This window comes from Cibotium barometz, chromosome 65 (assembly GCF_041138505.1).
Source record: "Cibotium barometz isolate CiBa-2024 chromosome 65, ASM4113850v1, whole genome shotgun sequence".
NCBI lineage: Eukaryota > Viridiplantae > Streptophyta > Polypodiopsida > Cyatheales > Cibotiaceae > Cibotium > Cibotium barometz.
Window position 1 is genome coordinate 17,006,161 of NC_141110.1, and position 27,137 is coordinate 17,033,297.

A 27,137-nucleotide genomic window follows, 5' to 3' on the forward strand; every position below is an offset into this window, starting at 1 on the left:
TCTTGCAGCTCATCCAAGAGTGAGGGGGACACAAGTGAAGATCGATCAAGTGAGTCTGAATCGGATATAAACAAAAATCAGAAACTAGGTAAGAAGAAGATGAGACATAAGCGACAATGCTATCGAGCTAATGTACGAGCTAGGATAAACAAAGAGAGATCCACTATACAGAATGGCTTAGTTATGTAGGAGCATATGACGCTCATCGTGGATAATTGGGGAGAAGACCTCCAAAGTGTCATGTGGTGTAGTCCACAACCTCATGACATCGCCCAATTAGAAATCGAAGAGAAGCCGAAACTAAGTCGTACTGCAAGAAGGCATCAAAACCGAGAGTTAGCTCAGCAATAAAAGGAAGCAGAATTTAAAGAAAAAAGCACGGCACAACAAGAACGGGTAGACTTACACCCCGCACCCAAGCATTTCAAATCTTTTACCATGGGGGAACGTAAAGTCGTCTACACAAAAGCCCAAAGAATGCCTACCAATGGGAGTAGCGGTGTCACGATGGCCCGGCGGTAGTTAAGGAGATAGAACTAGCAGATCCAAGTGAGGACTCTAAACCAGTTTTTATTGCTCAAGACCTCACCAAGACGAAAGAAGCTACACTGAAGATGCTTCTTAAAGAATTCAAGGACATATTTGATTGGACATACCATGATATGAAGGGTGTTCCACCCAATGTGGTGCAACACACAATTCCAATGCTTAGCACTGCTAAACCAGTCCAACAACGTCCCTACCCAATGAATCCTAAGTATGCAAAGATTGTACAAGAGGAAATTGAAAAGCTTATAAAATGTGGATTCATATACCCTATTGAGCACTCAAAATGGGTTTCTCCGATAGTCATTATACCAAAGAAGAATGGGAAACTCAGAGTGTGCGTTGATCTCAAAAAGGTTAACGCAGCCACCAAAAGAGATAATTACCCCTTGCCGTATTCGGAACATGTGCTTGAAAGAGTTGCAGGCAAGGAGGCTTATAGCTTTTTAGACGGGTACTCTGGTTATAATCAGATCACAATTGTAGTAGAGGACAAAGCTAGAACAGCTTTTATAACAGAGTTTGGAGTGTTTGCCTTTCGCGTCATTGCCTTTGGCTTAACAAATGCACCTGCAACATTCCAACGATTGATAAACACAGCCTTTAAGGAATATCTAAGGGACCTTTGTGAAGCCTTCTTGGATGATCTTTGTGTTCATTCCTCTTGGGACGAGCGCTTGATGTGTTTACAAAAAGTATTTGAAAGGTGTAGATTATATCGCATCTCATTGAATCCTTTCAAATGCCAATTCTGGGTTAAACACAGAGTTATTCTAGGGCATATAGTGTCCAAAAATGGGATTTCCTCTAACAAAAGTAAAATCAAGGTCATTCTAGAATTGCCCCCACCCACCAACTATAAGGGAGTCCAGCGTTTTATGGGCCATGTTGGTTATTATCGAAGGTTTATTTTATTCTTCACCGCTGAGATAGCTCGACCATTGTATAAGCTTCTCATTGAGTTTATTTGGACCGAAGATTGTGACCGTGCATATGAGTTATTAAAGAAGGCCCTGGCAAGTGCTCCAATCTTGCAAATGCCTAACTGGGATTTTATCTTCCATGTGCATATTGATGCATCAAACTTTGCTATTGGGTGTGTACTAACTCAACCTGGAGATCATAAACTAGACTACCCCATTAGCTTTGCCAGTCTTGCTAGTTGAACGATGCTAAAATGAATTACACCACTACGGAGCGAGAAGGGTTGGCAATGATATATGCAGTAAAGAAATTTCGTTATTACCTTCTTGCCACCAAGTTTGTTTTCTATGTGGATCATCAAGTGTTGTTGTATATCTGGTGAATAAACCATGCTCCACATGAAGAATCACATGATGGTTGTTGATTCTTCTTGAGTTTGATTTCACTGTTGTTGTGAGACCTGGCTATATCTGGTGAATAAACCATGCTCCACATGAAGAATCACATGATGGTTGTTGATTCTTCTTGAGTTTGATTTCACTGTTGTTGTGAGACCTGGCAAAAAACTTGTCATGGCTGATCATTTGTCTCGCATACCTAATGGTGGTGAAGCTTCTACGGGAGTTGATGTGATGACTTACCTGACACTTCCTTGTTCATGGTGGAGACAATGCCTGAATGGAGTGAGAAGATTGTTAACTTCTTGGTTAATGGTTTTCCACCCAAAGAGCTTCGTAAAGATCTAGCTCGAAAGCTGATCAAGGAATGTGAACCCTATTGCCTAATGGCTGGGACTCTTTATAAAAGAGGAAAGGATGACGTTCTTAGGCGTTGTGGCTGAGAGGATGGGTATCTATATATTTTGCAAGAGGCACATATGGGCGTAGCCAGTGGTTACTGTTCAGGAGACTTAACTGTGATATTGCAATCAGGGTATTGGTGGCCCACTATGTTCCAAGATGCATCACTTTTTGTGAAGGGTTGTGATGAATGCCAATGTTACAAGAAACCCCAGCGGAAAGATCAGATGCCCCTACATCCAATTAAAGTAAACCAACCGTTTGAAAAGTGGGGTTTAGACTTTGTAGGTCCAATTAGCCTAGCGGCCCGTAACACACAATCTGGCTATATTATTGTGGCCACTGACTATGTGACCAAATGGGCTGAAGCGAAAGCGACACGTAAGGCAGATACGAGGACAATAGCCAATTTCCTCTTTGAAAATATAATCACACGCTTCAATTGTCCTTTTGAACTTGTGAGCGACAATGGTACGCATTTTATAAATGAAGTGATTAAGGAGCTCACAACAAATTTTATGATATCCCATTATAAATCTCCTCCTTATTATTCACAAGCAAATGGCCAAGCCGAGAGTACCAACAAGACCTTAATCTCTCTCTATTCTGACAAAGACAGTTGAGGTTCATCGCACGGATTGGGATCTAAAGCTTACGTCAGCTTTATGGGCCTATCGTACTGCGTACAAAGTGGCTATTAATTGCACACCATTCAAGATGGTATATGGCCAAGAAGCAGTCATGCTATGGGAAATTCATCATTCCTAGTCTTCGTGTTGCTACTCAAGAGGGTTGGGATGGTAATCCCTTAGTAGAGCGTTTGTATATCCTTGAGTAGTTTGACGGCGACGATGAAGAAAGACAATTGGCGGTGTACAATGCCCTTGTAGAGAAGGATAGAAGGAAGAAATGGTTTGATCGCCACACCTGCAAAACAAGGACATCAAAGTTGGGGATAAAGTCCTGATGTATGGAGTGCGTAATGAAAAGAAGAAGCTAAAATATGCTGGTAAGGGACCGTACAGAGTATGTGAAATTACCCCACAAGGTACCATCCGAGTGGAGACTCTCGACAGAGTTGAAACTGTTGGATTCCTCAATGGGAGTAAATTCAAAAGATACTATGACCCCATAAGCCAAGAGGAATTACATGCAATCCATCAGAAGAAGGCAGCTAAAGAGCAGGCTGAGCTTAAGAAGATACAAGCGAGAGTTGAGGCTAAAGAACGTCAACAATGTGTTAGGCGCCAATGAGAGGCCAACTTGGAGATTATGCAAGCATTTTTCGAGGAGGCAGAGGAGGATTCACTAGAATCTGACCCGCCTCTACGATACCCAATTGAGCTACAGAATCCTTACGGGAAGGTGCTATATAATGTGTTATTAGATACTGGACCTCAACACAATTTGCTGTCATATGGAGTGTGGTGTCAACTTGGAAAACCACCCTTATCCAAGAGTACTGTGACACAAAGTTGGGGTTTTGACTTCGGTTACTTCTTAGAATCAAAACACACTTGTATGAAACCTCACAGCCTTCTCACCTCCCTTTCTCTCCCTAGGTTAAGATAAAGATAAACACATCAAAGATGAGATCGTAATTCATGGAAGGAAAGAAGAAAGGCTCAGGAGAAGTAAGAATTTCTGCCAGTCTGGCAGCTCCAAACAAGAGGGCAATTCTTTGTTGGTGGAAGAAAATCTTCCGACTCAGAATTATGTGAACGGAAACATACGAGGAATGTTAGTAAGGTTCATCCATTTTCAAATTGGGCGATTTGGACAAAACACATTAAAGTAAAAGAATATAGCAATCACTTACAAGAGGATAAGACACATGGGATTTGCTTTTGATAAGAGATTAAGAGAGGAATTAATCATTATTAAGAAGAAATAATGGCCAAAATTCTATAAAAATAGAGATACACAGAGAATTACAGTTTTAAATCCATATAGACTGTACAAAAGAGGATAACATAGGTGCGTAGAGCTTGAAGAGAGCTTTGCGTCTATATAAAAACTTTCAAAAACGGGCAACCGAGCGGAAAGTTATGAGCATTTTACTACAAGACTATAAAACTGCCAAAATTCGCCTAAAAGTTAGCAACTTTGGGAGAAATTCTGATCATCAATGAAGTAAAGGATTAAGAAATTAGTTATATGAGTGGAAAGAGAATATAAAGATTTTCCTAGCCATATGATCAATTTTAGAAACTAATACCCGAGTGATGACGGTTGAAATTTGGGTATTATTGGACTACAAAAACTGCACTTCCCTCTCTTTGCATGAAACCTCAATTTTTACATAGCCTCTTGCCTCTCATCTCCTTCATGATTCAAGTTAGAGGGCAAGGGTTAACATTGCTTAGCGGACAATTGTAAAGATTTACCTATGGTCCCCAAAGTCTTTCCACATGCTCATTACCGCTAAAACCATTGGTACCTCCAAAGGAGGGTGGCAATAAGGCAAGGGCTACCTTGAGAAGTCACAGGCCCACCAAGATAATAACTCCTTATCCCACTTATCATGAATCATCAAAGAGGTCCAAAATTGGGTTAAGCATGAGGAGCTAATGCTAAATGAGACATTCATATGTAAAGAGAGTGTTTGAATAAGGGTTTGAAGATAAGAGAATGGCAATGACACAAAATGCTCAATTGAGGAGGCTTCATTCATTGATTTGAAAGGGAGAGGAGGGCTCCTTTTATAGGTGGAGAATCACCCTCCCTTCCATTGTTACAAATTACAACATAAAACTCTTCAACCCTTCAGTGACATAAGGGTAGATGTCACCATCAATTGTCCTCTTAGGCTAAGTCTTCTATTGATTATTAAATTGAAGACTTTTTGACTTTGAAAGTGTGATGAGATAATAGCCAAGTATAAGTGGCATGTAGGTGGAGATCCCACTTACACATGGCGGAATTCTCCTCTTCCATGTAGGCATTCTAGAAGAATCTTTCCCAATTATGCACCTACACACACTCCTCCACATGCTCAATTGAGGAGGCTTCATTCATTGATTTGAAAGGGAGAGGAGGGCTCCTTTTATAGGTGGAGAATCACCCTCTCTTCCATTGTTACAAATTACAACATAAAAATCTTCAACCCTTTAGTGACGTAAGGATAGATGTCACCATCAATTGTCCTCTTAGGCTAAGTCTTCTATTGATTATTAAATTGAAGACTTTTTGACTTTGAAAGTGTGATGAGATAATAGCCAAGTATAAGTGCATGTAGGTGGAGATCCCACTTTCACATGGCAGAATTCTCCTCTTCCATGTAGGCATTCTAGAAGAATCTTTCGCAATTATGCACCTACACACACTCCTTCACATGCCTTCCACACTCCCTAACTTGTAGCCTTATGGTGAATACTATATTACTAATACAATTAAAATCCATGTGAGCATGAAGGCCCACTTTTATTTCCACATCACTAGCCTATCCTATCATACCAAAGTATTTATCAAGCATACTTGTTGCATTTACAATGTGTGCGCCCTAAATCAAGTAAAACCATTATATTTGAAGATAGAATGCTGTTATCAGGGTAGTCGCCAAGCCACCGTATCACCACGCCATTATTCCATTGTGGGCACCGCAATCTTCTTGGACAAGCTTCCACCTTATTACCATTGAGAAACCTTCAAAATATGCACAAAATTGAAAATGAAAGATATCAAATTTTCATGTCACATCTTCCCCCCCCAGCAGATCCTCCATGCTTGTCTTGGGGATCTGCTGGCCATGGTCTTCGAGGATAAAATATCTTTAGCCCGGTATGCATCGGCACATCCGGGAACCTTTAGCATGTCGTCAATAGGCATTTAATCAAGTGGATGGACAAGTGACTAAATGGGGGGGGGGGGGGGGGGCAATTGTAGAGCGTGATGGATCATGTCCTCTGTGATGAGAACTTGTTCTATTGTGCCATCAAGTTTCGTGATGGTACCCCTCTTTGTGAGGTCCCTCTCCCCACCTCGCAATGAATTCAGGGATGCTAGCAGCGGAAGTAGCACTTCTTGCGTGGGCAGGGTCCCACACTCGGGGCCCGCCCACCACGGATACCCGAGTGTGGGCAGGGTCCCACACTCGGGGCCTCGCCCACCACGGATATCTGGACAAAAGACTAATCCATCGGTTCTTCCAAAACAAAACCCGGAAAAACTTCCCTTGCCCGAAAAGCACGGGCGATTCCTCCAGGATAACTTTTCTCTAACGTAGTCAAAAGCCTTAACTAACTGAACTGATATGATCGAACCCGTAAGTCCCATAGTCAGATCAGGGAAAAGATTGTACTTGGATCATAGAAACCAATTATTTTTTCCTCATTGAGAGGCACATCCATTGATTCTTTTCCATAGAACAATTTTTGTCCAGGATTTACTTCATCTATCGAACCAGAACAGAATTGAGTCTCAATTTAGAGATCCATTAGTCCAGCCTAACCCCATCCCTTCCCGTGGGTTAGCCAACCACCCAACCACTGTAGTGATGGGATCCAATTAAGAATTTGGTTAGGTTTTGTCCTGGGTACCAGGGAAAAGAGTTCTTAGGCCCTCTAGCCGGATATTCATGCAAACTTAAAACTAGTTACACCACTTACACACCCAATATGAAATTGCCTTTTTCTCAGCATCAGCTATCTTTAAAACAATCTTTTAATGAAACCATTGTGTCATTTATCAGCTATCTTTTTCTCAGCATCAGCTATCTTTAAAACAATCTTTTAATGAAACCATTGTGTCATTGATCAGCTATCTTTAAAACAATCTTTTAATGAAACCATTGTGTCATTGATCAGCTATCTTTAAAACAATCTTTTAATGAAACCATTGTGTCATTGATCACAATCCTCAAAATCTCCGGTTGAATCCTTATTTCCAATCATTCCTTCATCGGTGTACCTATGGCATCATTGGCAACCAGAATGCTTACCACCTGTTCACTCGGGGACCATTTCGATAGTTCCTAGCTCATAGTAACCGGTAATATATTCACATATCAAAATAGAATCTCTGTTGAAGATCAGCAAGATCAACCAACGGATCCATATAAAAGAGCCATAGACTCATCCGTTGAGATGAGGACCAGCAAGGTCAACCAACCAGATCCATGCCCGAATTCAGAAAACAACTCTTACTCCTTGTTCCAATATCTTCCTTGACGTACGTGTGGGTATCTTCTTCGGCAACCCAGAGCCTGAGCACCGTATGGTCAGCACCCTCTAGGATCCTTCATAGGTCACCTAGCGCTTCACTCAAAAGCCGCTTCCTTGGTCCCTCATCCACTATACTGGAAGCTCACCATTTAAATCAAACCAAGGCTGGTCAAGACCTTGGCCGACCTTGCTATGCAAGACGTCCTTCGTTGACTCTCCGTCAGCAGTTGCAACTTAAACAAAGGTCTCCACGACCGTCTTGTGAATGAGGTCTCTACGACCTCATTCACAAGACGGTCAAAATGCTTCCCCAGCATTCTTGATATAAAACAGTCATTTAAAAATAGATCACATAAAAATATAGTTCCAACAATATTTCCATTTTTTCTCATCACTCCACATCCTTTCACATTAGTCCCCATCTTTTCTCATCTTCCCACAATTTTTTTTCTTCATCGATCCCTATCACATCACATCATTCCCACATCAAATCACATCCAATTGCATCATCCACACATCAATCCACATCATCCATACATCCATCCACATCATCCACACCCATCCACACCAATCCACATCATCCATACATCCATCCACATCCATCCACATTATCCACACATCCATACACATCTTCCATACATCCATCCACATCAATCCACACGTTAATCCACATCATCCATATCAATCCACATTATCCACACATCAATCCACATCATCCATACATCCATTCACGTCAATCCACATTACTCACACATCAATCCATATCATCCATACATCCATCCACATCATCCACATCAATCCACATTATCCACTCATCCATCCACAACATCAATCCACATTATCCACACATCCATCCACATCTTCCATACATCCATTCACGTAAATCCACATTACCCACACATCAATCCACATCATTCATACATCCATTCACATTAATCCACATTACTCACACATCAATCCATATCCATCCACATCATCCACATCAATCCACATTATCCACTCATCCATCCACATCAATCCACATTATCCACACATCCATCCACATTATCCACACATCCATCCACATCTTCCATACATCCATTCACGTCAATCCACATCATCCATACATCCATCCACATCAATCCACATTCATTTCATAAGTATTCCCATTCTCATCTAATCACATCTTTTTCTATCTCATCACTTATTTCCTCATTTATCCTCATCAGATCACATCTACTTGCATCTGCCCATACATCTCATCACTTATTTCCTCATTTATTCTCATCAGATTACATCTACTTGCATCTACCCATACATCTCATCACTTCATATACATTAACATCTCCAGTTTACATCGCATCTTATCACATCCATTTCACATCACATCTCATTCATTCACATCCCGATTCACATGCTAACACATTCATTTACATCCCGATTCACATGCTAACACATTCATTCATGTCCCTTATCGTTCATTCACATCCTGATTTTCATGCTAACACATTCATTCACATCCCGATTTTCATGTTATCACATTCATTCAGGTCTCTTATCATTCATTCACATCCCGATTCACATGTTATCACATTCATTCACATCCTATATCATTCATTTACATCCTGATTCACATGACATCACATCTCATCTATTCACTCACATTTATCTAATTTGCATCACATATCATCACATCTATTTACCTTTCATTCTCATCACTTCTATTCTCATCACATCCATCCATCCATTCTTTCCCATCTATTTGATTTGCATTACATCTCATCACATCTATTCACCTCACATTCTCGCCACTTCTATTCTCATCGCATCCATCCATCCATTCATTCCCATCTATTTGATTCGCATCACATATCATCACATCTATTTACCTCTCATTCTCATCACTTCTATTCTCATCACATCCATCCATTAATTCTTTCCCATCTATCTGATTTGCATCCCATATCATCACATCTATTTATCTTTCATTCTCATCACTTCTATTCTCATCACATCCATCCTCTATTCATTCTCATCTATCTGATTCATATCACATCTATTTACCTCTCATTCTCGTCACTTCTATTCTCATCACATCTATCCATCCATTCTTTCCCATCTATTTGATTCACATCACATATCATCACATCTATTTATAGAATGTAAGAGAATTCTTATTTTTGATATAAAGATTCTTTACGCATCTATTTATGCACAAGAACAACTTCACTGAGAAATAACACTTTTATAAAAATCTGTTTATGTATCTATTTATGCATAAATTCAATTTTAAGGAGAATAACACTTTCGAAATAAAAATAAATCTTTTATGCATCTTTCTATGCATAAAATCAAAATTGATGAGAATAACTCTTTTGAAATAAAAATGAATTTCTTTATGCATCTTTCTATGCATAAAATCAAAATTGATGAGAATAACTCTTTTGAAATAAAAATAAATTTCTTTATGCATCTTTCTATGCATAAAATCAAAATTGATGAGAATAACTCTTTTGAATTAAAGATAAATTTCTTTATGCATCTTTCTATGCATCAAATCAAAATTTGATGAAAGTAACGCTTTTATAAAAAAAATTCTTTTATGCATCTATTTATGCATAAATTCAATTTTAATGAAAGTAATACTTTTATAAAAAAAATTCTTTTATGCATCTATTTATGCATAAAAATCAATTTTGATGAAAGCAACACTTTTATAATCAAAATATTCCCAATATGCATCTTTCTATGGATAGAAATTAATTCTAATGAAAATAACACTTTTATTATAAAAATATTTTTAATATGCATTTTTCTATGCATAGAATAAAAATAACACTTTTAGAATACACAAGCGGTGGGGATTACTCTTTTTGAATAATAAATGATAAAACTTATTTCACAAAATTTAAGAAAATTTTGCCATAACCTGCTTTGTATGGCTGACCATTTTTTAATTTTTTCCATTCTCAAGTTACTTACAAATTATCCGAAATGGTTTAAAGCATTCTAAACTCTAAACTAATTGAATTTCACTTTTTAAAGAGAAACAATATAAAAAGTTTAATTCTAACAATTTGATTACATATCTAGGATAAAGAAAGGCTGAATTCAAGAATGATGAGAGGGGGAAAGCCTTTCCAACAAGGCATAGCATCATTTTTTATTTTATAGAAAATAAAAATTAGAAAATCATTAAATAGAATAAAGAAAAAGTAGGATCTCTAGCTTACATGAATTTTTGTGAGCTTTCCTTTGGCTTGATGGTTTGAGGGATCTACTCTTGTTTGCACAACAAGAGTGGCCACTAATTCTTTTGAAGAGAAAATGGTCAAAAACTAATGAATTATTAATAAATTCACTGTTTTTGGCTCTGGGGAGGAGTAGAGTAGCAGTGCATAAAACACTATTAACCATTTACAAAGGTGGAGGCTTCATTTATAGGAAAAAGTGAGCCTCTAACCAAGCAAAATAATTCTAGAATTTTCTAAATCAGTTTGGTCAATTTTTGACCATTTTTAGGTCAATTTAGCTTACTTTTTGGATCTAGTTGAAGCAAGAGAGAGGAGAGATGAAAATATCTCATTATTTGTGAGTTTAAAACTCAACCACACATGTGAAATAGGTGCCTCCTTCATGAGGAAAATTCCCCCACACCGAGGTGTCAAAAATACATCATTTCTTCTAAATATCTCTGCTTTTTTAACTAATAACCTTGTCCTTAGTCAACTCTTCATCTTATGTGAGTATTTACTCATTTTTGGGGGATTTATTTTTATTCTTCAATTTATCTCCTTCCTACATTTGGATTAATCTAATTGGTCCATAGGAATCTTAATTCAAAAATTTCAGAAAATAAGCAAACTGATTCTAGAATTTTCCAGATCAGTTTGGTCAATTTTTGACCATTTTTAGGTCAATTTAGCTTATTTTTTGGATCTTGTTGAAAATATCTCATTATTTGTGAGTTTAAAACCCAACCACACATGTGAAATAGGTGCTTCCTTCATGAGGGGAATTCCCCCACACTGAGGTGTCAAAAATGCATCATTTCTTCTAAATATCTCTTCTTTTTTTAACTAATAACCTTGTCCTTAGTCAACTCTTCATCTTATGTGAGTATTTACTCATTTTTGGGGGATTTTCTTTTATTCTTCAATTTATCTCCTCCGTACATTTGGATTAATCTAATTGGTCCATAGGAACCTTAATTCAAAAATTTCAAAAAATCTGGACCCTTAGGCTAAGGTCTTTTTTACCTGATTTCAATTTATTTCAATTGCACATTGGAAATTTCTTTTTGAATATCTGTTTCCAGGGGAAACCATTTTAGACATTAGGAGGATTTTTATATCCAAAAATATCTCAATTTTGAATTACTTCCCTCTAGATATTTTCTCTCTCTAGGCCAAAACAGGGTAAAACAAGATCTTTCTTTTATTTTAGAGAGGGGAATAATTATAAGAACAGACGGGGAGGTTTTTACACCTGCACACCTCAGAAAGCCGAAGGGAGGAATCTTACACTCTTAGTATTTCTATTGTAGGACTTGAGGAACTCCGCACATAATGATGGGTTTACGGTGTGGGGGAGGACCTTGGCCATCTTACCAAGTCCCACCTTCTCTAGCTTTTTCTTTACATCCATCTCTTCCAAGGTCTTCAGGCACTCAGGGCTATGATATTGGAAAATGATTCCCCCCCCCTCCCCGATTCATTTGTTTATCGGATTGGATCATTGTGCCCTATAACTCTTGTGCATATGGCCCTAAATAGGTAAGCTTGGGGACCCATTGTGCTCTCTTCTTCTTCTTGGCCAGTGATCCTGTCGTCGTCACACTAGCTAGAGTCACCATCGGGTTTCCCTCAAACTCTGGGTCTGAGGTTCCTGATGATGCCATTTGTAACATTAGCATCAAGGTGTCAGTTATCGTTGACTGGTAAGAGCTCGTGGCATCGCATGGGCTTATGGTCAAAAACTACAGAGAAAACATTGGTTTGACCATAACCTAAAATACAAAGAACTGGAAACGGGGGACCTTATCCTCATGTACGGTGTGAGATACACCCCTGACCCCAAGAAATGCTCACACAAGAGCATCTTCTAAAATAGAAAAAAGAGCTAGTCAAGGAAAAGATCAGACAATCTCAAGAGGAAGCCAAAGCAAAACAAAGACACCAAGGGAGAATGCTACACGTGAGCATGGCTTCACTCACCTTGCTTAACAAGGATGATCTAGATATTCAACCTGCGCATGACTCAGTGTAAATGTCTCTATAAAGGGTAGTCACATGACAAGCATCGCATGACTCAGTGTAAATGTCTCTATAAAGGGTAGTCACATGACAAGCATCGCATTGATTGATACAGGGTCAAGTCATACTTGATTTCCTATGAAACATGCATAGGAAATCAAGTCATACTTGATTTCCTATGAAACATGCGTAGCTTTAAACAAACCCCCCTAGAGGCAACTAATGCACAAGTTCGTAGTGTGCATCCATCTGTTACACAAACAATGGGATTTTTTAATATAAACATCTCAATTAGAAATAATCCCTTGGTTGAAAGATATTTGTTATGCCTGCAAGAATCATGGAAGAGGAGATGCTTCTTGGGGACGATCCTGGATTTGCACCAGTAACTGTCATATCCAATGGGAAAAATGAGAAGTACAACTCAATGGTGGCAAAGAACCATCACCTTCCATTATGGAGTCCATTAAACAAGGAAAAACAAGCTATTACATGCGACATGGAGCCACCAATGCCAAGCAAGGCTGAGGACTCAACAAAACAATTGCCCATGTCAAAACATCATCCCCATTCAAGAGAACCACAGAAAAGATAGCAAAGGTATCCAGTTAGACAACAGTGGGTTCCCAAAGCCTAGCTTCAAGCCTAGGGATACTATGATACACGGACAAAACCTCATGGGTATCAAGGCAAGAAAGCCATGCTACTATACAAGAAAAAGATAAGGGAATCAAACCAAGGAGAGAATGCAGCATTCCAAGCAAGCCCACACACAACTTAGCATTCATCAAAAGCGATGGGTCAGAAGACCTACTAGCAGCACATGGCTACTATCAAGGAAATGCAACGGTAGGGTATCAAAAATTGATCCACAACCCAAGGTTGCGTGTACCTCCAAAAGAACCGCAGAAAGCCATAGACACAATCAGGTCCCCACTCAATCAAGTGTTAAGGCAGCACACCAAAATTGGTCTGGAAGAAGAAACCAGTTCAACTAAGTAAAAAAGAGAGTGTGACACCACCAATGTCATCCACCAAGGAGATAAAGCTGAACCAAGTTGTGGACCAAGGCAATAAAGACGTGAATATTTGCATGAACCAATTTGGGCTAGTTCACGTTGTGAACCACTCCGAGCTATTTCACGTCGTGAAACACTTCAAGCTAGTTCACGTCGTGAACCGACTCATGCCAATTCATGCCGTGAAACAATCAAAAAGCCTCCCAAATCGTAGTCGGACACATGGCATACCCAATTAAGATGGCTGGTGTCGACAGCTTGACAATAAATACTTTGTTTTTTCCTTTCATGCATTCTCTTTGTCATTCTCCAAGGTTCTTCTCAAGCTGCTTGATTGCAATCATCGTTGCGCTCTGTTAGTCTAGCACTACACCATCATCGTTTCCCTTTCTTGGTGACCATCGTTTCTCAAGTAGGAGCTCAAAGCACACTTTCGATTGCTTCAATCGTTGGTTATAAATTAGCCGAGTTTCATTGAGTTTCTCTAAGTCAACCAACCTCTCGACTAACACATTTTCTGTGAGCCTTTCGTGTACTGCAATATGCAAGCTTGGAACTAAAAATTCCATAAGCATTACTGCATCAATGCCATAAGCTAGACAAAAGGGAGTGTATCCCACTGCTACCTCTTATATGATGTACAATAGGTCCATAGTGTTGTAGTCAGCTCATGCTCCCAATCAGTGTGACTTGCTTCTAAAGTCTTAGTCAAGATAGCACACACAATCTTGTTTGTGCTCTTTGCTAAGCCATTTTCCTATGGATAATAAGGTGATGATTTGTGATGGGCTACAAGGAATCTTGTAAGTAATTGTTCAATCACCTCATTGATGAAATGTGAACCCCGGTCATTGACTAATTCTAGTGGGTAACCAAATCTGAAAATGATCCATTCATATAAGAACTTGGCTGTAGCTCAAGCATCAGCTCTTTTAGAGGCTCTCACCACCACTGCCCACTTAGTGAAATAATCTGTGGTGGCCACGATCACATAATGTGATTGTGAGACAGATGCGTTGCTGGACTAATAGGTCCAACAAAATCAATACCCCATTTCTCAAAGGGTTGTCTCACAATTACAAGGGTGAGTGGCATATAGTCCTTTTTTTTTGCAGAATAGCAAACCTGCTGACATTCCTCGCATCTTTTCACAAATTATATGGCATCTCCGAATAATGTAGGCCACCACACTCCTGCTTGAAGCACTTTGCGAGCTCTGTAACTTCTCCCGCAAAATGTCCTCCGGCTATTCCCGAGTGTGCTTCTTCTAAAATTGTGATGAACTCGTCTTCTCGCACACATCTTCTGAGGATATCATCCTTGTTGCCTAGCTTATATAGTTCTCCCACAATCAATTGATATGATGTGGCTAGCTTAATAAGCCAACGCATCTTATCTTTGTTCAAAGGTTGATCTTGTGGGAACCCTTGAGCTAGGTATTATGATATATTCTCACTCTACTCAAGCATCATATTAATTTTGAAAAGATATGCATATGGGAGGTCATCATTAATGCTAGTTTTTGCAGGTTCTCCGTTTGGAATTCTAGACATATGGTCTGCTAAAACATGTTGTGTTCCTTTCCTTACGGTGACTCTAAAGTTGAATTACAGGAGAAAAAGCAACCAATGTGTGATTTTCCCTGGTGCAAGGCTTATTCATTAGATGTAATAAGGCATGGTGATCAAAAAAGAATACAAACTTGTTGGGCCAACAAGTAATGTTGGTATTTCTTTACAGAATAAACCATGGTCAACCCTTCACGCTCAATTGTGGTGTAGTTTATCTTTGCATCATTCAGTTGACGTTGGCAAAGAAAATTGGGTAATCTAATTTGAATTTCTTAGGTTGTTGCACCAATACACATCCTATAGCAAAATTCGATGCATCAATGTGCACATGGAGTACAAGATTCCAGTTGGGTGTTCTCAGAATTGGTGCACTAGCTAGTGCTTTCTTCAGCTTATCATATGCATTTTGACATTCCTTGGTCCATTCAAAGGCGATGAGTAGTCTATACAATGGCCTGGAAATTTTAGCATAGAATATGATGAATCATCAAGAGTACCCAACGTGTCCCATAAACCGTTGCATAGCCTTGTAGTTTGTTGGTTGGGCTAATTCCAAGATCAACTTCACTTTGCCCTCGTCAGTTGGAAATACCATTCTTGGACACAATATGCCTTAAGATTACACACCGTGCTTGATCCGAAATTGACACTGTAAAGGGTTTAAGGATATATGATATAATCGACATCTCTCAAAAACCTTCCTTAAGCAAGCCAAGTGGTCAGTCCAGCGTGAGTGTGCATATTATTGTGCTCACTGTCACTAGGGAACCATGACACTGCCATGTGCAAATATCCAAGGATTCAACCTCTAGGACAACTACCAACACACCTAGAGTGCCTCTAGCCTTACTAGCCCTCCCATGCAAACCAATGCGGCTATAGGTAGCCGAATACCTCCTTCTTACCAAGGGGGATGTTTAGAATGCAGGAGATGTCACCATTTTCGCCACCTGTTCTACCACCACCACAGGCTCCATATGCCAAGATCAACCAGGGTTGATCGAGGAACCCTTGGAAGAGGGAGAAATCATGTGCAAGGTGGTAGAAGTCAATAACGACTGCTACGAGGAGCCCACGGAGATCACACCAGAGTTCTATGTCTTACAAAATAGCATGCCAGTACTAGTGTTTCATACCACGGTACAGTGGAAAGGAAAATACATAAACTCATCTATGTGAGAAGGGGACCCATAAATATTTTTCATTGTAATGGACCTCATCGAGTAGTAGAGTGTCCTCTAAAGAATGTGGTTAATTCTTGCCAAACCTAGCCAATCGCACCACACAGACCAACGTCATGCCTACACTTTCATGTGCTAAGTGTGGTGTTAATCATTTGTTCAAGGACTTCCCACATTGTGTCAATGGCTTTGCTTCTACTTCTAACCATGCCACCATTAGGACTATAAGTGTGCAGCCTCGTAACATCATGCCATTGAATGTCCTAACACACGCCCAAGAAAAACAAGTATACAAAGGGAAAACCCCAGGAGGTGTTACAATCTCGAAGACTGGAAGAAGGAGAAGAGTGAAAAAGGTGGACAAGGGTGATACCATGGTCATAATTCAAGATGGATCTGAGGAAGATACCATTGACACCGGATCCACCCAATCAAAGGGAGGAGATGACCAGATGAGCAACCAAAAGTGGGACCAACAACCCCCAAAGGTGTTGGAGAATACCCTAATATTGAAGAAGAGATAAGGAGGCTGAGGAAGCTAAGGTCCTTGTTGAGGAATGTCAACATGGCCATGAAGCCAAATTAAGGGCTAATAAGGTTAGGGATATAGTGTATCCATGAAATGAGCTCTTTAGAGAAAGGAAATTGGATGTTCCTACTCCAATTCTAGAAGAGTCCAAAGAAGGGACTCATAGTGACCTCATGGCAAGAATGCTTGAGGAGGCAGATCAAGATTTGTCAATCCATTCATTCCCTAGGTTGAATATGCGACAAACATGTGGAAGCTAGAGAACCTAAAGACATAGGTAGTCTCGCAACCATACTATCCACAATTGTCAAATGCTGTTGGGACCACATTGCTACACGTAAACACACCGGAATTGTGGGAAGATGTCAAGGACTGGGTAGAAGGAAGAATGAACCCAATGTCCAATATAGAAGAGAGTCAATCACCTCTAGCAATAGAAAAGAGCCTAGTTCCTGAGGAAGGGGGAGCACACAGATTCATCAAAATACCTATCAACCAATTGGGCCGGTATTATGAGAGTGATGACATGAATGCCACAATCCCAATCCACCATAACGAGTACCAAGCACTTGCTATCCTGGATGGAGGTGCGGGTGTGAGCATCATCACCAAGAGATATTGGGAGAACTGGGGAAAACCAGAATATCATCAAGATTGCGGATGGACATCTTCAAGACCTATGGGGCTATTGAAAAACGTTTGGCTTAAAGTCTTTTCATTCCGTTATCATACATTTGTTATAATGGACTATTTGCACCAGCCATATTCTCACAATATTATCTTAGGCGGCAGACCCTTCATGAGGGAAGCTAAGGTGGTGCCCAATTGGGAATTAGAATAAGTGTATATTTAAAGGGATTTTCAAATCCTGAAAATTGATCTCTATACGTGGAAGGCACACCCCATGGAAGGGCAATTGTTTTGGAGATGATTCGGTCACCACCATAGAATGAACGACATCCTTGCAAGTCTGTCACAACTAGTTTGGGAGAAGGAGAATTCATGGGAAGAGGAAGAGGTCGAAATGTACGCATCACTTCCACCTCCGGACTTTGGATGCATGTACTAGCCACCATAGATGTATTTCCCCCCCAGAGGAACCAAATACATTGAGTCGGAAACCATTCCCGCCACCATAGTGTGCATGGTAGATGTGCAATCAACAGAAGAGGAAACAAAGGAAGAAACATCTAGCATAGAAGGGTCTAGACTGCAAGGTTACAACAACAGCACCCAACACCTCAGGAAGTGATGAAAACAAAAAGAGGTATATCGCTCGATGAAATGCCCTCTTACGTAGTAAACCCACAGATGCTCAGTGGCTAAGATATCTCAAAGCCACTAAGGGGCACGAGGAGTTTTCTAAGAACTAGGATGAGAAATTGAGTAAGATAATCTTGGCAGGAAAACAAGAGGAGAAAGCCACGCCTCAAGAGATGAATATGCCAAAACTCTCTAAGGCAGGACAAACAAAACAAAATAAGACTCTAGCTAAAGCCGAGAAAGAGGCAAAGAAGGCAATGGCTAGGACAGAAGATGATGAGGATGACAAGCCAGGCCTGCTCTCAGTGTGCCAGACCATTTCAAAACCTATACCATTGATGAATGAAAAGTGGTCCAATTGACAACCAAAAGAGTGAAGGAAAATGGCCAATCCACATCCTATGATGGTCCAATGGATGTTAAGGAAGTAGACATACAAAAAGTGCTTATATCTAGCCTCTAAGACCGATGATGTACCAAAGCTAGAAATTCACCCCTCTTGTCTCTATAAAAAGTGATGTAATCAGCCTTTGAGGCCATATGATGCACTCAAGCTGAAATTCAGCCAAAGTAGCTATAATGCTAGAGTAGCCTAGCATAAGGGGAGAGAGAGGAAGAGTGAAAGCCTAAAAATTGTACCCAATCTACCATCACGGGGGGAAGCGCCAAAGTTGCACATGAGCCAAAGTTGCTCACAGCACATAGGGGAATATAGAAGTAAAAAGTCAAAACAAGACTTTGTAACTGACATCCAACCACCTTGAGTAGCCCAAAGATCTCTACTCATTCACAAATGGAAGAAGCAATAGACAATAACTATCGTTGGGTACTTACCAATGCTTTGAGCTCACGTCCCTTGAGGATCTCCAAGCTCGCTTTGGGGGAAGCTCCACTCCTCTCTCCTCCAATCTCCAACTCCACGCTGCACCACGGAGTCGCTCACACCACAATGCAAGGCAATCTTCTTCTCACTCCAATACACATGCATATAGAAGAGGAACATACACTAGAGTACACACACTCTTTCTCTTTCACAAGACAAAGCAAGAGATCTTATAGCACAAAGGGGGATGGTCTCCTTTTATTATGAGAAATTGCCTTGAATACATCTAGCCCTTATTAACACTTGGGTGCCCAAAATTTACTGACTAAGGCCTTGGGTGGCTAGTATCCCAAAATGTACAACTTTTATTGTGCCTTTACATAACACTTATTAATGTCCTCAATTGGAGGAGAATCTTTGTTAATCCAAAATGGGATTAACATTGATGATGAAGACAATGCATAATCCTTAATGAGGATGGCATGTCATTATGTCACCCTTATGAGAAAAATGCATGGCATTATGTTACATGGGGCATAAATCAAAGAAGAGGTTGATGAGGATAATGTCACATGGGGCATTATGTTACATGGGGCATAAATTAAAGACGAGGTTGATAAGGATAATGTCACATGGGGCATACATTAAAGAAGAGGTTGATGAGGATAATGTCACGTGGGGCATACATTAAAGAAGAGGTTGATGAGGATAATGTCACATGGGGCATACATTAAAGAAGAGGTTGATGAGGATAATGTCACCCTTGACAAGGACTTTTTCTCAAGATTTATGTGATAACATCGATGAAAAGATACAGAGGGGAAGAGGGCTTGAGCTCTTGCAAGCACACACACACTCACAAAACCCTAAAAGAGAACACACAAGGTGAGAGGCTGAAAATCTTCTTCTTCTTCACACAACACTCAACACACCATATACAAAGATAAGAGTACACACAATATGAAAGGTACTTAACCAAATACATACTAGGGTTCTCTATAGTGTGAACCCAACTAAATGAGCTCGCATTATAACTATGCCAGTCTCTAGAATGGCTGTCACATAGCCTGTCATCCCACTGGCCGCATATCACCCATGATCTCACCAACCATGCCAGTGGTGTAAGTGTGGGGCCTATCCCCCAGGCAGGTCATCAGTGTCCACCGCCTCACTAGATGAGCTCGATATCTTAACACTCCCCCTCGAGCTCAATTCCATCTCATGTACACCAAGCGAAGCCCTAAATCTGCAGAGCTTCTCTGTACCCAATGCTTTGGTGAAGATGTCAGCGACCTGATCCTATGTGCTGACATAAACAAGGTCAACGTCTCCTGCCAAAACCTTCTCTCTGACAAAATGATAGTGGATCTCTATATGCTTTGTGCGAGCATAAAAAAATGGGTTCCTTGCCAACTGTATACTGCTAATGTTGTCACAGAAAATGACAACTTGTCTATCCACTGATAGACCCAAATCTGCAAGTAGCTTTCTCAACCAAGCTACCTCACATGCTGCCATAGCAGCACCTCTGTACTCAGCCTCTCTACTCGATAGAGCAACTATAGGCTACTTCTTGCTGCTCCAAGTCACAGCAGTACTCCCCAAAGAAAACATGAAGCCACTAGTAAATCTTCTATCTGAGATACTACCAGCCCAATTAGCATATGTATACTCATGTACACATATCTCTATCCCAGTTTCATAAAATAGTCCACAATGCAAAGTAGACCTCACATACCTCAATATGCATCTCAATGCATCCAGATGTGGCTTCCAACAAGGAACCTGCATAAACTAACTCACCAACCCAACAACATAGCTCAAATCTAGCTTGGTGATCATCATGTAGATCAAGCTTCCTACTATGCTCCTATACATAGTAGGATCCTCCAAAATCTCTCCTAAATCTGCACTCAACTTGCCATTCTAATCCAATGGCACTAAGAGAGATAGACTTACAGCTTGTCATACCATACTTGGACAACATGTCTAAGCCATACTGTCTCTGCAGCAGTAATCCAATACCATGTGGTGACCTAATCACCTCAATGCCCAAGAAATATCTGAGCTCCCCCAGATCCTTCATCTCAAACTTCTGTCTAAGCAAGATCTTTACATCAAAGATCTCTGCATCATGGTCCCCCATAATGATCAGGTCATCTACATAGATGACAACAAGCACAACCCCTCCATCACTATGTCTCACATACAGCAAGAAATCTGCATTAGCTACATGAAAGCCAATAGTGACAAGATATTCAAAAATCTTGTTAGACCATGCTCTTGGTGCCTGTTTTAAGCCATGCAAGGCTTTCTTCAACCTACAAACATGCTCGGGGTGACTCACATCCTCATAACCAGGTGGTTGCAACATATACACCTCTTCCTGCAAAAAATCCCCATGCAAGAATGCATTCTTTACATCCATCTCACTGTTGCCATCTTGGCAACTGGGTTGAAAGTTTCCTCATAATCAATGCCATATGTCTGCACATATCCTTTGGCTACCAATCTAGCCTTGTACCTACTTATGCTTCCATCACTATTATGTTTTACTTTGTACACCCACTTGCATCCACCAATGGCTTTCTTGCCTTCAGGCAATTGCACTAAATCCCAAGTCTCATTTCCATATAGTGCATCCATCTCCTCATCCATAGCTTTCTCCCAACACACATTTCTAACAGCCTCATCAATGCATGTGGGCTCTACAACATGTATAACTTTTACCATGTATGCATAGTGATGTGCCACATAACCATCATAGGTAAACCTTTGCATAGGATTCTTCACTCTCCCAAATCTTTGCAGCTTTGCATTCATCGCTTCCATATCCTTCTTTACACTAGGTGTTCTCATAGCTAGTATCCCAAGATCCTCATTAAGGCTCATCTCTAAGCCACTAGACTCTCCATCAACATGAGAATGCCCTGCAGAAATGTCAGGCATACTAAGGAGATCAACCACTTTCTCTTTGCCTTTATGTGATCTACTAATCACATTTGTAGGACTGGTATTATGACGCAGCCTGCCACTCCATGGTCTATCAATTGAACCACTAGATGAGGACTCTCCTGGTCCACTCAAAGACTGTGATTGCTGACTTGCATTCTATGCAACCACACTTCCACTCACATCAGCCCCAACAGCTTCTTTTTCAGTAGCATACCAGCTGCTCATCTCATAAAAAACAACATCCTTGCTTACCCTCAACTCATGTGTAGCAGGGTTATAACACGTGTAGCAGGGTTATAACACCTGTATCCCTTTTGCTCAAGGGAATATCCAATAAACACACATTTTTCAGCTTTTGGATCTAGCTTAGTTCTCAGCTCATCTAGCACATGCACATATGCAATGTATCCAAAAACTTTCAAATGAGACAAATCAGGTTTTTTGCCAGTAAACCTCTCCTCTGGAGTTACATCATGTATGGTTGTAGTTGGAGTCCTGTTCATGATGTAAACTGCTGTAGAAACAGCCTCAGCCCAATAGCTATGCAGCATATTCTTCTCTCCCATCAATGCTTGCGCAATCTCAGCAATGTGCCTATTTTTTCGCTCAGCAACTCCATTTTGCTGCGGAGTGTATCTGCATGTAAATTGTCTCCGAATACCATTCTTCTTCAAAAATTCAGAGAACTCATTGGAGAAGTACTCTCCCTCTCCATCTGACCTTAGGCACTTTACATATTTCCATGTTTGCTTTTCAACCATAACTCTGAAATTTTGAAAATGAGTGAACACCTCACCCTTCTCCTTCATGAAGTATACCCACACTTTCCTTGTGTGGTCATCAATAAATGTCACATATACCTGCAGCCTCCCATAGACATGGTTTTCATAGGACCCCATACATCTGAATGCACAACATCTAGTGCATTTCTACTCACATTTCTATCACGTGGAAATACATGCTTTGTTTGCTTTCCAAATTGGCATGCTTCATATATTTTCTGCATACCTTCAACTTTAAACTTTGGCAGCCTTGTCACAATTCCTTTAGTCTGCATAGACTTCACATGTCTGTGTCTTTTATGCCAAATGTCTGTGTCTGCAACAATTCCTGAACCATTTGCAAACATCACAGCACTCACTTCAGGCATGTTTACATTCAATGTAAACATTCTGCCCACTCTGTTGCCTTTTGCAACCAACCTGCACTTGTCTTTAAAGTCTTCAACATAACAACCATCAGGGGTAAACCGCACCTGCAAACCTTGCTCAATCATCTGGCCAACTGAAAGCAGATTCTTTGTTATGTTTGAAACATGAAGTACATCTACAAGGTACTTCACTTTGCCATCCTGCATAGACAATGGCACATCTCCAACATGGGCAATTGGATGAGCAGTGTCATCCCCTGTTTCCACAAAACCTAGTCTTTCAAAGTTTTTCATCTCCTTGAACCACTCCCCATGACTTGTCATGTGGTTTGAAGCACCTGAATCAACATACCATACATCATCTTTATGTGCTGCTTCAACATTTTCAGACATGGCATTATGACATGCTGCTTAACAAACAACCTTTCATTATCCTCATTGTTTCTGCTCGAGGATGCATAGTTGTTTTGCTGCAATTTTCCAATTTGCATGTCAGCCTGCTTCTTATAACAATCTGCCTGCACATGTCTAGGCTTACTGTAATAAAAGCATCCACGTGTATCATTATACTGCCTTTGCCAATTTCCACGACCTCTTTGACTCCCCCTGCCTCTGAATTGGCCTCTTCCACCTACGTGTTGTTGTTGTTGTTGTTGTTGTGAATTCTGGGACTGTTGTTGTTGCTGCTGCTTTGGCCATAATTCTGATTACCTATTTGGCCACCTCCTTGGCCGCATCCACGGCCTCCTCTACCTTGTCCTCTTCCTGAACTTGTGTAGAAAGCCTATTTCTCTGAACTGTTTTTGTTTTGTGAAGGCTGTTGGTCTTCACCCAAGCTCTTCTCTTCTATAATCAACATAGATACCAAATCTGTGAAATTGGGAATGTTTTCCCGAGTCTGAATAGACATCTTGAACGCCTTGTATTGTGGCCCAAGACCACATAGACAGACTTCCACCTTATCATCATCATCTACTGAAACGCCAATAGATGCAAGGGATTCCACAATACCCTTGATCTTCAATGCATAGTCATTCACAGACATACTCTTTTTCTCCACAGTATGAAGTTCATTCTTCAACTATATCTTTCGTGCCTTGGTATTCGTTTCATAGAGTTTTACCAAGGTGTCCCACGCCTCCTTGGGGGACTTGCCATCCTGTATGTGCCCAATCATGGTGTCCTATATACTGATAGAGAGCCAATACATAACTTTTTTGGCTCCTTGGTTCCAATCCTTGAACTCTTTCACATCTGTAGCAGTCAGATTGATCTTCGGTATCTTCGGTGCCTCTTCATGCTCACCTTCTATGTAGTCCTAATAACCCTTTCCCATCAAGAAATTTGTCAACCTGAACCTCCAAGCATGGAAGTTGTTCTTATCAAGCTTCTTAGCAACAATCTGGTTTATGCCATTATTTGACATCTTGCCAAACACAAAAATTTACCAAAAATAACACTCTGGTTTGTCCTGCACAAACTGCTGTATTTTCTACAGCGGTACTGTACTACACTCAAATGTCACAACCAGTGACCTCAATGTGCATACATACACCCAATGACAACTATTTAACCTCCTTGCAGCACACACAATGTCTGCACAACCAATCTGTCTTCCTGCAATTCTTAAATAGAGTTCTGCATAGAATCGATGACTTACCCGCAGTGCTCGAAATCGCCTGCTTTCCGAAAAATGGAGGTCCTAACGCGCCTGAAACGCGTTTCTGGCCCAAAAAAATTTGACGATAGGACAATATAGTTGCCCTATAGCTTTACTCCCACAAAGAAAGCTCCTCAATCAGAGATCGTTTGTCAGTGCCTCCCGTAAAGCTCCCGACAAGGGTGTAGTCTCGCCAACACAAATAGGGAAGAGTAGATGAAGCTCTTACCCTCGTACCGCTTCCTGTGCTTCTCTTGCTTGCAGCTCAGCCCTTAGCATGAACCAAGCTCTGATACCATGAAAAGATGCAAGGGGGAAGAGGGCTTGAGCTCTTGCAAGCACACACACACTCACAAAACCCTAAAAGAGAACACACAAGGTGAGAGGCTGAAAATCTTCTTGTTCTTCACACAACACTCAACACACCATATATAAAGATAAGAGTACACACATTATGAAAGGTACTCAACCAAATACATACTAGGGTTCTCTATAGTGTGAACCCAACTAAATGAGCTAGTGCTATAACTATGCCAGTCTCTAGAATGGCTGTCACATAGCCTGTCATCCCACTGGCCGCATATCACCCATGATCTCACCAACCATGCTAGTGGTGTAAGTGTGGGGCCTATCCCCCAGGCGGGTCATTAGTGTCCACCGCCTCACTAGATGAGCTCGATATCTCAACAATAGATAATGATATAAGATGATTATACATTAAGTCTCTAGTTAGTATAGTAAACCATGATTATACATTATGGCTCTAGTTAGTATGGTAAACCATAATACCCACTTATCAACCTATTGATAAGTGGTAAACCATAATACCCACTTATCAACCTATTGATGTTGACGAGAGGGTGTAGGTGGAATTGAAGAGGAGAGACACCTTGCAATAGTGATGTTGGTAGTTATTTTACACTTTGGTCAATGTGAGGTAGTTGTTAGTTGATATGCAAGGTAGCTATGTGCCAGGTTTTTTAGGCAATGAGGTTGGGTTTAGGTGGGACTAAATATCCAACTCATGGCATTCAAGGAAAGCCACCTTGCAGTAATGATGTTGGTAGTTGGTTTACCCTTTGGTTAGTGTGAGGCATTTATTAGTTGATGTTGCTGTGAGGCTAGCCATGTGTTGGTTTACAATTTGGTCAGTGTGAGGTAGTTGTTAGTTGATGTGAGGCTAGCCCTATACCGGACTTGTCAGACAGAGAGGCTAGGGCTAGGTGGGACTAAATCTCCAACTCACTTCTTATGCATTATCTCCAACTCATCAATTTTCTTGTTTTCTATTCTTTCTTTAAGCTCCAATAGTTCACAGCAACTACATACAAACAAAGGGCTGATGTTTATAGCCCAAAAAATCCTCTCACAGGTTGTCACTTCTATGGAGGAGTATGAGAGGAAGACTCGGAGCACAATCAATAACATGTGTGCCCTGAATCATAAACAACATGGAATGCCAGTAAACACAACAACTGAAGCCAAAGACTTAGAAAGCAAAATGCAGATGACGACACAACAAAACAAGGAGATGCAGAAGAAGATATCAATGGTGGAAAGATAGCTGAGTGAGGGAAAGATCAGAGCCCTCATCAGCGAAGCACCTGCTCCAAGCTCAGGTGGAAGGGCTCCGTGAAGAATTAGCTGAAGCAAGGAAGCTAGCAAAGGTGTGGACCGACACCATACAAGGACTAAAGGATGAAGTACTGGACTCATCTACATCTTCATCGGCAGTACATCATGAGCTTGAGAGGGGCTGTTGAGATTCAAGCTCGATGTCAGTGTGAGCCAGCTATGCTATGTGCTGGCAGATTAGGTAGAAACATGTGTGAGACATAAATGAACGCGTGTCCAGCTGGTCATAGTGTGTGGACATTAGCTAGGGTTAGTAGAGTGTGGACACAACTCATTGTGTGTTGTGTGGATTATGGATTAGTGCATTATGCTTTGTGTGAGAGTGGACATGGCTTCCCTCTATGGTTAGGGTTTGCAATATACATTAGGGTTTGCTCCTGTGTGTATGTCTCCTCCTCCTCTACCGTTCTTTCAACTTGGTATCAGAGCCTTGTGCTGTTTATTAGGGTTTATGAGTGAGTGAAGTGAAGAGGGAGAAGAAGCTGTGAAGAGAAGCTGTGAAGCTTGCCATTGGAGCTGTGAAGCTTGGAGCACACCAAATACTATCAGATCTGAGAGCTTGGCCTACCGGGTAAGGTCCTCTAAACATCCTTGAGCGGATTGCACGTGAAACAGGCAAAAGCAAAGCAAAATAGAGCAAATCAAAGCAAAGAAAAATTCTGGTTTTTGAAGCTTTCCATTAAAG

The 27,137-nt window shown here is 40.6% G+C and overlaps 1 pseudogene; it reads left to right on the top strand.

The window, feature by feature from the left end:
- Positions 1 to 2,987: 2,987 nt before the first annotated feature.
- Positions 2,988 to 26,381, top strand: LOC147602977 (uncharacterized; annotated as a pseudogene).
- The last annotated feature ends 756 nt before the right edge of the window (positions 26,382 to 27,137 follow it).